The sequence below is a fragment of the Homalodisca vitripennis genome, chromosome 4, assembly GCF_021130785.1.
Source record: "Homalodisca vitripennis isolate AUS2020 chromosome 4, UT_GWSS_2.1, whole genome shotgun sequence".
NCBI classification, from domain to species: Eukaryota; Metazoa; Arthropoda; class Insecta; order Hemiptera; family Cicadellidae; genus Homalodisca; species Homalodisca vitripennis.
In genome coordinates this window covers 75520682-75536832 of record NC_060210.1, presented here as the reverse complement: position 1 = coordinate 75536832, position 16151 = coordinate 75520682, and positions in this window count along the sequence as shown.

Here is a 16151-nt window from a genome sequence, read left to right as displayed (position 1 = left end):
AAACTATAAGGATCTAGCTACAATCGAGGATTTTCTAGTGCAGAGAACAAATTTATACGACATAGTACATAACCCTGAGGCGGACATCAAGACACAAGGACCCCCAACCTTAGCACAACATTACGAGCCACTCACACTACCTGACAGAACGAACACAGTAACCATGGGGGAAAACATACCGTTAATATCTGCTGGGACTTACACAGGTCTCCAGAGCGAAAATCCACAAGATTTTTTAGACAAATTCCTAGTTGCAGCAACTTCAAACAGATGGACAGATAACACTAAAGTTAATTTATTCCCAGCGCATTTATCAGGCACAGCACTAACTTGGTTCAAATACTACAAGCAAAAACAACGAGGGGTAGCAATACAATGGGATCAACTTGCTAAAAGTTTCATAGAGGCTTTCACTCCATTAGCACAAACCCAGAGTCTACAAATTATTTTAGAACACAAAATACAGGGAGAGAACGAGCCAACACTAACCTATTTTTTAGATATATTAACAACATGCCGAAGATATGACCCCACAATACAGGAGAAGCAAATTATACATTTTATCATACAGGGACTAAAACCAGAAATCTGTGAACGAGTTATAGGCCTTAAAAACGACACCTTAAGTGATCTAGAGAATAATTTAAAAATTACAGAACAGCTAGTTCTAACACGAATGAAAAACAAAGAAAGGTACAATAGGGTTGCAGCAAACAGACCCTATAGTACACCCTTATATGAACAAAACATCATCCATAAACTACAAACAGAAGTTAACACCCTAACCAATTTAGTACCAGTTAGTACCCTAACTACAAACCAAATTTCAAATCGTAACCACAGGTACGAAAGGTCTCCATCCCCGTATGAAAACTCAAAATATAAGCCAAGATATGATAGAACACCTAGTCCTCACCAGAATAGATATATGGAAAGCTCAAACTACCCCAAACAAACCCAAAGGCCACCTATGATTAAACACGTTACTTTCAGTGATAGGAGAAGACAAAACCATTCCCAAATACAACCTGCTAGACAAAATAGGTATTGCACTATTTGCTGTAAAGACAACCATAATACTGAACAATGCTGGTTCAAGCAATGTTCATTAACTTCTCAAACCCAAAGTAACTGCTTGGCACCTAAAACCAACAATACACAAGAGCTGTTCTGCAGGTACTGCAAGCGAACAAACCACAATATCGAATCATGTTACAAGTCTAATTATTATAAACAAAATCATCAAAAAAACGGGAAATAGGGGGAGGTCACACTAACCCTTACCGAACTTCCCCCTTATCAAAAGCGAAAACAAATAACACCATAGATCTTAACCAAAGGAATCGACAAACTTACAAATGTATAAAGTCTATGACATTTACTCCAACTAACCCCAAAGTACTACCACTATCAACCCCTGGAAAGACCAGTTCAGAAGTGATATTTAAAGCCATAGATTATAATCAAGAATTCCCACCCTTAAAGAAGATGCAAGAAATTGAACAACCTATTATGCAGAAGCCTATAGACACCATGAAACTTCAATCTGCGTTCAATCCAACCCCAACCCTAAGTGAACCAAACCCCTCGGGGACAACAAATTCTTGTAAACCCAGCTGAATTCTTGTAAACCCAGTTTTACAAGAAACCTTGCAGTCTGAGAAAATTTCACAGGACAGATAAAACCTAGCGTATTAAAGGTAGTAGCGCACGTAAAACAGGACCCAGATTGTAGTATGGGGGAGGTAAACACACATACTGGATTGGAAGAAACCATTGAGATAGACACTATACATATTTTAAATCACATAGAGCAACAGAAGAAACAGAATATGATAGATTGTACTAACTTGCAAGAAATAACGCAAGACAGGATACACAGACCGAGGAAAAATAAAACATTATTATTAGAGGATATTTATGAACTCATATTTAATTGCGAAAATAAAACTACGAAGAAGATACCTGTCCTAACAATAGACGTAGCTTTGACCACAAACCCTCGACATCCAGTACCCTGCATTATAGATACAGGATGTAACATAAACATTATTAGAGCAGACCTAGTTTGTGCAACAAAATTAAATACTAGCAACATACCCTCGTTGATATCGGCTAACGGTATACCATTAACAGTTTTGGGTTCGACAAAAATTGCCATAAAAATTGGCAAAGTAATACTTGAAGACACGTTTTATGTGACACCTGATCTAAACAGCCCAATATTGGTAGGAAACATATTCCTATTTCAGAACTGCGTGGAGTTAAACTATAAAAATAAAACAATAAAAATTACCAAATATCAGATTGAACATATAATACCTATGAATGAACAGTGGCAGTTAGACATCAAGAATTTTAAAAACACACAGGAGTTAGAAGTACAGCAAATAACAGATGTAACAGCCCCACAAGACATAATTATAGCACCACATCAGCATATTAGGATTAGCGCCTTAAAAGGTATAGAGTCTCGAACAGCCATCGAAACAGATAGGAATCTAAGAATAAAAAAGAAATGTAATGCATATCTTTCAGAAGGGGAAGATGGTACAGATACAATTGTAAATATTTATAATGCATCAAATTTCCCAAAAAGGATACCCGCACATACTACGATAGGACATATACATTACCCAACTCTTGAAGCACAGCCTACCCTGGAACACCATCCCACTACAAGTGACACAGGAAAAACAATATTGACAGATAAGGACGGCATAGTATTTGATATCTCACCACATTTAACCCTCCAAGAACACAAAAAAGTCCTTGATGTTTTACAGAAATACAGACACATATTTACAACAAAGGTAATCGATTTAACTCCTGCAAACATACCTCCTGTTAAACTCGAATTAAAACCGAATACGAAACCTGTAAACTCACCACCGTATAGGCAGAGTAAAACAGAAAGGGAAAAATTAAACATATTATTGGACGATTTAGTACAAGCAAAAATATTAGAGGAATGTCAGGATTACACAGAATATGCAAGCCCAGTATTTTTAGTGAAAAATAAAGATGGAAGCGACAGAATGGTAGCTGATCTCAGGAAGGTTAATGCACAGTTGAAAACAGATGCCCACCCCATTCCTTCAGTAAACCTGGTTTTAAGCTCTTTGAACAAAGCGCACACATTTACAAAATTAGACCTTAAAAATGCATTTTATTCCATGGAGGTTAGGAAAGAAGATAGGCATATCCTAGCCATAAAAACTCCGGATAGACTTCTACAGTTTTGCTGACTGCCGATGGGACTTTCAACTTCAACCACATTATTTAGTAAAGCCTTGAATGCGATATTAAACCGTCACCTTTATAATAAAGTCATCTGTTACGTAGATGACCTAATTTGTTATGGTGACTCATTTGAAAATGACTTACATAATCTAGAAACTATATTAGAAGAACTAGAAAAAGCTAATTTGAAACTAAATACAAAAAAGTGTAAATTTCTCTACAAAAGTGTAAACATTTTAGGACACGAGGTATCTGGAGAAGGCATTTTACCCCAAAAACAGTCAGTAGAAGCTATCACCGAATTTAAAAGACCAACTTGTGTAAGGCAAGTGAGACAATTTTTAGGATGCTCAGGATTCTTCCGCAGATTCATCCAAAATTATGCCAAAATAGCACAACCCCTTACTGAGATAATAAAAGATTCAAATAAAAACATGGCATTTAAATGGACGGATCTATGTGAACAGGCTTTTATAAAAATCAAACAAATTTTGACAAACCCACCATTACTATCACATTGGAAGGACAACAGGGAAGCACACATTTATGTAGATAGCAGTTTGATTGGATGCGGAGCAGCGTTAGTACAGTTAGATGAAGAAAATAATAGAATGTACCCAATTTATTACATGTCAAAAAAATATTCAAATACCCAAATGCGTTACAGCAATGCTGAACGTGAAATGCTAGCGCTAACCTATGCTGTGAACTACTTCAGAGAATTCACGCTTGGGTAGACAAACAACAGTTTATACGGACTGTGCCGCATTACAGTTTTATAAAAATTTTAAGCACACTTCCACTAGATTAAACAGATTAGCACTGTCATTAACAGACTACGACATTGTAGTAAAACATAAACGTGGCGCTACAAACGTGTTAGCAGATGCCTTAAGCAGAAATCCTTTAGAACAACCTTTGGATGAAGAATTTACGGACGTGTGTTTAACTGCCAATACTTTAATACAGACAAATCTACCCCTACTACAAGCTCAAGACAGTTATTTGAAACAAACGATGACCTCACCTGAGGCGGTAAATAAAAAAATCAGACGGGCTTCAAGACATTACGAAGAAATAGATGGATTGTTATATTTCAAAACTTTCAACGGACGAGAAACTAGAAACTTATTGGCTATACCCCAAAAACAAACACAAGAAATATTAAAAATATTCCATGCCAACCCCTACACGGGTGGACACTTATCACATTACAAAACAGCTTCAAAAATAAAATTACGATATCACTGGCCGAATATGTACCGTGATATCCTCCAATATACAAAAACTTGTGAAGAATGTCAACTACGTAGGCCAAAAACGAACAAAAATTACGGCCTACTACAACCTATTGCACCCTCCATAAAACCCTTTGACAGAATAACAATAGACTTTGTAGGTAATATTACACAAAGTAATGGTTACAAATATATCCTAGTTGCAACCGATGCCTGCACTAGAATGGCATTTGCAACCCCTTGTAGAAATGCAGATGCGAACACGGTAGCGCAAAAATTATTAAATCTATTCTGCACATTTGGATTTCCTAGAATTATTAATCATGACAGAGGAACACACTTTATGAATTCTGTAATTTCACAGTTACTAAATGCACTCGGGATTGAACAAAGGCCAGGCGCTGCTTATATGTCACAAGTACAAGGTGCGGTTGAAAAATACAACCACACGCTAATAAAGGCAATATCTCATTACGTTGTGGAAAAACCCCAAACTTGGTCAAAATATGTACAAATAGTTACATTTGCCTACAACACGTCTGTAAACATTTCAACAGGCTACACACCGCACTACCTCATGTTTGGTTACGAAGCTAACTTACCGTCTGATTGTATATATTTACAGGTTAATCCCGAAAAAATGGTGTTGGAAAATATAGAAATTTTAGAGCAAATACGCAAAGATATGCCGAAAATCATTAAAAAAGCCCAGGAAGCGCAAAAGAAATACTTTGACCGTGACAAAACTCATTTGGATTTAAACCCCGGCGATGAAGTCTTGGTCCATTTCCCGAAAGACCACACAAAAAAATATAGTAAATTTCAAACACCATTTAGAGGTCCTTTCGTTGTCAAGAAAAAAATTAACGAAGTGACATATGCAGTAGAAATTTACCACAGGGGAAGGTTAACAGAACAACCAATACATGTTGCTAGAATGAAATTATTCTATAAGAGAATATAAAACAAATATGAAGGGACTTGAGCAATAATAAAATATTCAAGAATAATATATACAATATTTCTCATGAACATCACTATGCACTCACTGCCTTGTAGTAAAATTTGAAGAGAGTGAAAAGTATATTCGCAATAATTTCATAATATATGAGGGTAAAAAGCTACTACATAGTCACGCAAGAATCGCTTTAAAAAATAGGTATTATACTCCAGGAGTTGAGAGACCGGTTAACTTGATTACGGTTTGAATGATTCATTATAACGTTATATAACCTTGAGAGTCACTGAAGTAAGTATAACAGAAATAAAAATGTATATTAAAATCTCGATGTTGTGTCGGAAAACAATAGAGAATAAAGACATAAAAGTTTTAGAAAATTAAAACGCCTAACTTTGTATTTTAATGTGAGGTTTACTGTAATTTAGTGATTAAGTGATAGGTTACACGTACCAAAGATATTGGTATAGATAATCCCAATACACAGGACACTAACACAGCACACACGACACGACACGAGCAGAGCCTGTAACCCACGGTAACCGTACTTAGACTGGCTAGTAGACTTGACCGTGACTCTGGTATGTCTCCCAGGCAGATAAGTTTTCTGCTAACTCAACTAACTTCCCACGCTATACTACACCGACTGTGTTGTGACTATGACTAGGGGGCATTGCCTTGTACCGGCGGTCTGGGTCGCCAAGGGCCCTGGTGGCTCAGACAGCTTAGTGTGCAAGTAATGTTTCCCACGTACTCGTTTACTACAGTAACAAAGCGTACTCTAACTTGACACAACGTACATATTATACTTACCTGAGGGATACGTGTATACATAGCCTAGTAATAAAGAATATAAAATATGATAAAGTGTACTACATATATCATATTTATTTAAGTTAGTAGATAGCAGTGTTAACATAATATACCCTACAAGGACTCAATTTTCCTGAGATGCATCTCAAAGAAAGAGACATACATGTTCTATATTATATAATCCTAGGATAAACAAATACTTCAATATATGACATGTAAATGACTTATATAACATGTTTAATTATTACATAGCTAATCTAACATTGAAGGAAAGTAACATATATTTAACATAGTATGTATTAGCACAGCAATATTGCTCATTAACAAACCATACAGCCTTGATTAGGCAACATATATTATGATCATAATAATGACTATGGACAATAAGCACAAAGAAGGGATATTACATATTCCTCAGAAACAAAGGTGCGTAGTATCGTTTTGTAATATGATAAAATAACATAATTTCGAACCTTATTTAAGAACACTAGAGATTAAGATGCTTAGTAAAAACATTATTACATAGAGCTAGGGAAATACGACACACCATCGAGAGGTCATTAAAAGATTTCTGTAAATAAAAACCTTAGACATAAATGTGTATTAATTATAAAATATTAACCTGAAATGTATATGTAACCTGTAGATATTTAGTTTTAGAATTACGACACCAAAAAGCCAACTAAAACCTGAGACACCAGTCTACAAGACACCAATCTACAAGACACCAGTCTACAGCACTCTAACCGTTCCCGACCACCCACGAGACAAATGAAGTCTTCACAGCACTTCGTACTACTACTCACAGCACTTGCCATGCCTCTTTCGACCACCTTTGCCAGCACATCAACCCACAACACAGAAGAACCCAATAAGCCTCTAGTACAAATCTTCTAAGGAGCGTACTTCACTCCAATGTCCCAGACACTACCTTATACCAGTTCCATCCCTATATTATACAAAATTCCTTTCAACACACAGCAAAATACACCAAATACATGACTTGGCAGACAACAAGGAAGATGTCTACACAGCATTCTCAACACAACACTACCTACTCTCCGAGCTACCTGCGCATTCACCTGCTTTGTTCACAATCTACAAAGACAACACCACTTCCAGCTAAAGCACGACGACAAAAACATAGTAAACAACATGGAACTCATTTTGTACATTTTATTAGCCTGGACTTCTATAATAACACTACTTCTTTTTATAAACCTCTACTTCATCCACATTAACAACATCAAAATAAAATTCCTGAAGCCTACAGTACATGAACGTGACTACCCAATGGATAACCTACATTAGACAATAAGTACGATTCGTAGGTAGAATCGTCATTAAGCCAGGGGAATGTAAGACTTATGTAATTATTAGTAATATAAAATTCATAGAATCAATGTACAGATAGTTGCTGGAAAGGAAGTCTTGTATTACAATTCGATACAAAATCCTCCGGATGTAACTGGATACGCACATCCGCCTAGACGCCGATGGTGAACAAACAGGAAATGCTTGCTTAAGCAGCGGTAATGCTTATTTGTAAAAACCGTGCGACAATGTAAGGGACAGCCATGCTGATATGAAAAATTGTTACTCACCAATTATGATGGAGAGATTTGGCAGAGGCGTGGTCAATGAGCTGGCGGGAGAAGAACATCAAAACTGAAGAACAAGGAGGAGAGGTGGAAGTCGAGGCCGGGGATTCTAAAAGTGAAGTTCGGGAGTGTTGGTGTTCGTGTGCGGAAAAATATATCTCTAGGCGTAATAAGTGTGATGTGAAATAAAATGTAAGTAATTTTAAGAACTTAGTATATTTTAGGGTTCATTAATCATTTTCAATTCCATATCTATTTAAATGTTCACAATTTCGAAAATGTAAATTTATGTAAATGTTTAGCTATTTTAAAGAAAGTTTCTCATGTTAGTCCATGAACTCATTATTATTGCAACACTACAAAATTACTAGTAAATGTTATAATGAATTAAATTTAAAATAAATTGTAATGAATAATTTAATATCAAACATGTTTTAAAAGTATTAAGGTATTAAGGTTTGTGCTTAATATGTCGATTGACGCAATCAATTAATCAATTTAATGAAATGTTGTGACAAATAAATGTGTTGGTTCATTTGAGGGTATTTGTACTGCCAATCTAACCTATTATTAAATCCTCTCACAGCAACCCTTGCTCAAAATATGTCACAACCTTAATCTTAAACTAAACCAAACTAAAAAACCTTACAAACCTTTTTATGTATTTGTATTAAACTGAAAGCCATAATATTGTTTCGGGTATTCGTGTAAATAAAATAAATAAATCTGTAAAATATTATTATTTGTTTTATTCTGTTTAATAATTAAAACAAAATATGGAAAATTAGAACGCTTGGCTTATTCACATAATTATATTATTAGTTAATTGGAAAATATTCTTAAGTTTTGCGTTTAAAAATATTTAAGAATTTTAAAATTATGTTATATAAAATTTGAATATGTCAGTTGTTTCAAGTTCTACATTCTTACTTGGGATCCATTATTCAATAGAAAATGATAGAGATTGATTAAAATATTCATAAAAGAAAAATAAAACAAATAAAGCAAAATTAACTGCACAACCTGTAATATCGTAATACAAGTAGGGGAAGCAATATCGACTAAACTGCTGATCTTTGCTCTTGCACTAGTCAAACACATTACGTGGAAATTGGTTTTCAATTCATATCACTTTGTGAGCGTTTCGTCAATGTATGCAATATGTACGTTGTTGAAGCAAATCTTCGTTTCAGTATATAGAATATCAGATGGACAGAATAGATTTGCTTTGTGGACTGATTTGTAATTTGTTATGGCAATAAACCGTGACCAAAGTAAATATTGTAATTATGTTTATCTTTATCTAAATTTTTGGCTTTACAAAATAAATTAAACTCGGTCAAAAACGGTGCAATACCAAATGTTGTACATAAGGTAACATGAAATATTAATGTAATAATAAGAATAGTGGTTTTTCAAAGTGGTATGATAATTAAAATTAAAATTTGCCATAATTTTATTTTTTTAGAATATAAAACACAAACGTTTTTATGAATGAGGTCTTGTTTACTATATAACATTAACATTTTTGTAGACATCAAATTGACGTTCTCTATCCTAAACACACTCATAATGTTGTATAATATAATATTATATATATAAAATGAATAGCAGTCAATTTAATACTTACTTTGGAAATTGTGTGTGAATATATAGTGTACGGTCACCTACAGTATATTAGGTGACTGTACGACCAGCTCTGCGCAAACTGGCCGTAGCCAATCAGCAATAATAAAAACTGTAAAAAAAGTAAATTTTCTCTTTAAATGAAAGTTCTTACTGGAAACATTCACTCATTATGGAGGTCTATTTTGAGTATCATATATATATATATATATATATATATATATATATATATATATATATATATATATAAAATATCTTAACCCTAAAAGCAACGTAAAATATGAAACGACTAGTGATTCTGTTAGGAGGAGCGCTAACATCCAGAAAGATAGTCTAAGTTACTATAAATCACGGAAACACGCCTAACAGACTTGGACTATACCTGTCTCCCACAAGCGAACAGAACTAAAGATAAATTGCAGACACAAGAAATAGAAAAAAAGGTTTTTATGAATATATATGTAGTTCTAAACATTACTAGATTATTATGACACTATTTGATCCTCACGAATCCTACAGATTATTATAATTAAACTGAGTATAATCTTAAACTAAGAACTACAAACGCTTATTGTTTCAATGTAATACTATTTTGAAATTCAGAGATATAAGAGAAAATATGCACAATAAGCGCTCTACCGTTCCATTTTAATTCGACTAAACATACCGTAATAAAATATAGCTTTGAAATATCAGAACCTAGGAGGTGAGAAAGTATAAAATAATAATAATAACTAAACATTTTGGTTAAGTAAAACGTGGTATAATTGTTAAAAAATTAAAAAAATGGATTCAAGCCCGTATTAAAATCAGCATCTTATATTACTGATTAAAGGAGGATAAACCACCCTCAAGGCAGGCCGCTCGTCCGCAAATTGTCGATATCAAGTACATTTTTATAACTATACGGGGTTTTTTGTTATTTGACTTTAAACATTTTCAACAGACGCCATTTTGTAAATATTATAGAAAATAATACAATTATTTCTTTTTATTTTTAACTTATCTATTCAAACCTTAGGGCAAATTCGGTTTCTCTAGCTTAACTTGTTCTAGAAATATTACCTATTTTAATAAAAAATACAAAATGACGGCTAGTGACTAAACAACACATTTCTCGACTTATACTTACAGGACCTTTATTGCTTAAAATGATGAATACTCCACAGAGGTTTGTGACACCCAGCGCGCGCGCGCACGCACGCACACACACACACACACACACACACACACACACACACACACACGCACACGCACATACACACACACATTTAATTTATTCATAAATGAGCTGCTGAAAATTAAATTAAACTCAAAGATTTTTGCTTATGCAGATGACACTGCAGTGGTATGCTCTGCATACAATAAAAGTAGGTTAAGACATCTAATTTCAAGTGATCTTGAAAAGCTTTCGCAATGGTTGACAAACAATAAACTCCTAATCAATGTTAGTAAATCAAAATGCATACTCTTTTTTGATAGAAATATATCTTGTGAATCTCTGCAAAAAGAAAATAAGTTTTATTGTGATAAACACCAATGTATCTATGGTTGCAACTGTGATGTAATAGAAATAGTGGATAATGTAAAATACTTAGGTCTAACTATTGATAGAGATCTAAAATGGAATGTCTTTATAAACACATTAAGCACTAAACTAAGAAAAATTAATTATGCTATATATCATATGAGAGGTTTTTTGAAACCCAATCTGCTAAGACAACTATATACCTCTTGGTTTGAAGGCACTTTGCAGTATGGAATAATCCACTATGAAGGTACCTACGAGTCTATTTTAATACCAATAAAAAATTCACAAAGATTTGCTTGAGAAATATTTATAATTTAAAGAAATATGATAGAATTTCACATTTATTTAAGGAAGACAACATTTTAACTTTTAATCAACTTTAGGTTTATCATTGTTTAAATTACATCTATAAATTCTTAGACAGTTTCGACATTAAAAAAAATGTAGTTAATACAAGATCATCGCAAGTAAAGCAAATTTCAATGCCAAACTACACCAAGGAGTTGGCAAGAAAGCAATTCACTTATACAGCCATTAAACATTTCAATGCATTCGTAATGAACTATGGTGACAGTCTATTGTATGAATCCAAACCAAAATTTAAGATGAAAAGTAGAGAATATGTCAAAAACCTAAATTCTTAATAATTTTATTTTTATTGTTGTGTCACATTAAATATAGTTTATCTCATAGTTTAAAAATTGTTATGTTTTAAGTTTGTTATCAATGTCTGTTGTTAAGCTGTTATTGTTGAAATTGTTTGTTAGATCTATATTGCTGCATTTGTTATTGTTATGTATATGTATGTATATATATTTTATATTAAATCCTGTTATTGTTGAAATTATTGTTAAATAACTTAATATATTTGTAACAGTTGATTAAATATGTATTTAATCATGTACTACTGATATGTGTGTATATGTATATAATATTTATATATATATATGTATATATATATATGTATATATATATGTATATATATATATGTATATATATATGAATATATGTATATAATCTGCCTAATTAGTCCTTATGTTTGTTAAGCATTTACTATTATTTGGTTTTGCTTGATTTGTGTTGTACCGTTTTTATAGCACATATTTTAAATTTATATGGAGCTAATACTTTATAAATTAAACAACTTTTCGGAAATACTTGGTTTATTCCGAAATTCAAGTTTACCAAAAAAATTAACAAAGTTTACAAACTTTTGATTCGATTTTCTTCAAAACTTCACACAATCGAACAAATCTAATTAAGAGTCTGATTAAAAATGAATTAAAATTAAAATGAAACTAAAAATTTATACTTCTCAAAAAATGGTTTAAATTAACAAAATAAAATAAAAGTTCTCTTCTCAAAATACTCAAAATCAATATAACACAAAACTTGATATTAACTTTATGACCAAAATTTAATTCACAATACTTCAAAAAATGTAATTAATTCTCAGACTCTGAAAGATGGGAAACTTTAGAAATTTTAATTACAACAGTATAAAAAATCAAAGATATTAACTAAACGCTGGTACGGGACTTACTACTTTGAAGATTACGGAGGCTGATAGGGATATAATACGCACTGAAGAAAAAATTAAAAAACTTGAATTAAATTTACACGCGATAAAAAAATGGAATTACTCTAAATCCCACACTATAGGGTTAGAGGAAGAGCTGCGATTCTCAACAGGACCTTGTCGTCGTGGCTTCAAGACTCGAACTGACCAGCGAGCCGGGAGGAACGCATCACCCGATACGTCACTGACCGATCAGCTGATTGCCGGTCCAACTGAACAAAAAAAAGGTCCACGCACCGCGTCTAGTTAATAAGAGCCTACTTCCTACCGCGATTCAGCATAAATGAATTTGAACTATGGTACAGTGTAATAGTTTATATACTTATAATATCTAAAAATGTTGAAACATGCAAATGATTTAAATTTAAGTTCACCCTCTGCCAAAAGAGACTGAATAGGCTTTAAATGTACTTTGCCAACTGTATGTAAAATGTATATATAATGCCAATATATTAAAAAAGAAAAAAGAACTTGTTTTCCTTTTCCACACGTGCTTTGTGTAGCACATGGAATTGTATTTTTTGTAAACTTTCTGGTAAATAAAGATTTTTGTGAACTGTGAACACACACACACACACACACACACACACACACTATATACCAAATATACTTCTATGGTGATGTGAACTTATAAGGGCAAAAAGTCTCTAGAACATTACTGATCAACAAAATATTACATGCATATACAAATGTGTTAGAAATAAAAAAATAAACGATTCTCATTGTAACCAACAACAATTTCTCTCAGCTGAAAACATTTCCTTAGGAAAAAACAAACTAGAACAAAACGTCTCCGTAATACAACAAACGAAATGAAGACTTGATGTGAGATGGCTGTGGAAGGAAGTATTGTGTTTCTTAAGTAAACTGAGGAGCGCTAATAAAGAGCAACAGAGACCGTGAAGCAGTCCCAGCTCATACTGAGAACAGTATCCCAATCTGTGTTGTTTGTCTACCCGATAGTCTTGTCAAATTAGTGTCCAACCCTAACATTAAAAGAGTGTCAATTTGTGCCGCACTCTCAGTAATAAGTACTAAAATGTCCCACGACCTTGAGTGTCAAGGAGGTGAAAAGTGAAGCAAAAGGATACGCACGCTTTGACGGTTATTTTGTAAATATATCATGATTTAGCGCACAGTTTTGGGATACAAAATGAATCTAAATTAGAGTAAAAACTTTCCATGAGTATGTACCGTTTTACTGGCACATGAGGGGTTAGCTTTGAAATTTAAAACTTTTGTTAAGGTTCAAAATAAGAGAAAATCTTCTGAAATAAATAAAGTTCAAACTAAAATAACACTTCTTCTTAAAAATAATTACTGGAATTAAAATAAAAACTTCTTGATGACTTTTAAATTCAAACTTGTAATATATTCTTCACTCCCAAAAATGTACAAAGTTCTTACAGCTTTTTATTCAATTTTAAAAATTCAAAAATTCAAAAATTCACACTCTAATCTGATCTGGCAATTCTTCACTATAATTTATTTTCAAAATTAAATTATATTTGTTACTAATTTTCTTTACTTTACTTTAAAATTATTCTTCAGTGTTAGAGAATTAAATAAATAAAAAATTCTTCAGTGTTAGAGATTTAATAAATCAAAAAATTCTTCAGTGTTAGAGATTTAAAAATAAAAAAATTGCTGAGAGCATCTGTAACAACCACAAAACTCTTTTAGTATTTTTACATAAAATTTTATATACATGTGCTCACTGCACCAATATGTTTTATATTGCACAGATCAAAAGGACAAGTTCCTAAATTCCCATTAAATTTAATTTTTACAATATTTCTTTCCCAAAATTATTCAAAATAACTAAGAATGAATATTGACTGGACTCCAGTTAAAAGGGTCACTTACCCGCAGGTTCGATGACGATTAGCAAAAAGATTTACTCTAAGCACTTACAATTCTACTCGTTACAATCACTTCCGATTAACTGAGACGGAGGTTCGTTACTACCTCACCCCACCTCTCAATTTCGTTATCAAACACTGCCATCTGCGATGCGCGCCTCGCCGATAGCAGCCTATTTTGTATAGTCCAGTCCTTATCATTCTTCTGGCCCTACTCCTTCCACCGGTAATCCAGTTACCCCAGAATTATTATTTAATACAATTGGTACAAGTAGGCTAGGTTTTTTAGCAGAGCTATTTAAAAAAAATTAAATATATAGACGTGCACAAATGGATTTTTCGTTGTTTTACCCAAATTTGATTTGTTATAGTACTGATTGTGATTTGTTAGTGTAGTTTAGAGTTATTATTTGTTGAATAATTTTGTAGATTACTCTTTTATAATGGGTAATCGTAAGAAAGTAGGTACTAGGCATAAACTGTGTAAAAATCAAGGTCCTCGTAAGAGTAATAACACAAAACCTGAGAAAAGTGAAATTAGGAAACCTTCAAGATCAAAGGTAAAGCTTGATTCTAATTTTGACTACTATAAGGCCCAAAATGATACTCTAGAATATGAAATTGTAGACATTAGTAAGTTAGAAAGTGCCCTAACAGGAATTGCACTTTGTAAATTTTGTGGCAATAGTCTGAAATTATCGAAGAAGTCACTCGTAGGCCTAGCAACCAAAATTACGATTACATGTCTAAATTGCAATGAAAGCCAGTCAACTTTTGATAACTTTGATCACACAAGTGTAAGAACTAGCCAAAAGACTGAATGTAATACACTTACAACTATGTATGACCTAAACATAAGACTTGTTTATGGAATACGAGTAATAGGGAAAGGTTTTACCACCGCGCGAAGTCTTTGTGGCATTTTGAACATCCCAGCTCCTCCAACAGTGTTCTCAAAATATGAAAGAGTATTAGGCCAAGCTACTGAGTCTGTCTGCAATGAATCCATGCGCCAAGCTGTTACAGAAGCAATTGCTCTAAATTGTAATGAGGATATAGAGCCTACAGATCTTTGTGTGGCCTTGGACGGCTCGTGGCAAAAGCGAGGCCACCAATCATTGAATGGTATAGTTTCACTTACTGAGCCGGGGCTCAGTTTGGACTTTCTGTTTTGTCTTACCTTTCCCACCTCGGCCACTCTTGTCAGTCGGTGGGGGAGTCTCTCCCTCAAGTATTGATTTTCTGCCTGGTTGGACTGATTGGTCGAGGTCAGCTGGTTGACCTTGACTAGTTTACCGACCAGCTGTTCACCGGCACCGGCACCGGCTACTGTTCGGAGCGGTCAGACACGTTCGGAGAAGCTTACTGTGTTCTGGCTGTTCTCTGCTCTTCCCGTTTCCCCATGGCTGGCTAACTCGACTACTTTCGGCAGGTAATTGTCTTTTTCACCCTCTTTACTTAATTAGTTGGCGGTTTTTCTCTCCCTCCCAGACACATATTTTCGTAGCTTAGTTATTAGTTTATATATTATTTTGTAACTTGTGTTCCTCGTGTACGTTGTTCGTGTCGCAAAGTGTTCTTTCCTGTATATCGTACGTTCTAAATTTGTTAATTTTTTAACCATGCCAGTTAAGTTTTTATATTTTTGCGCCGTGCTTTCTAATCGATCCGTTCGGCGAACGGAAATTATTTATTTAGTA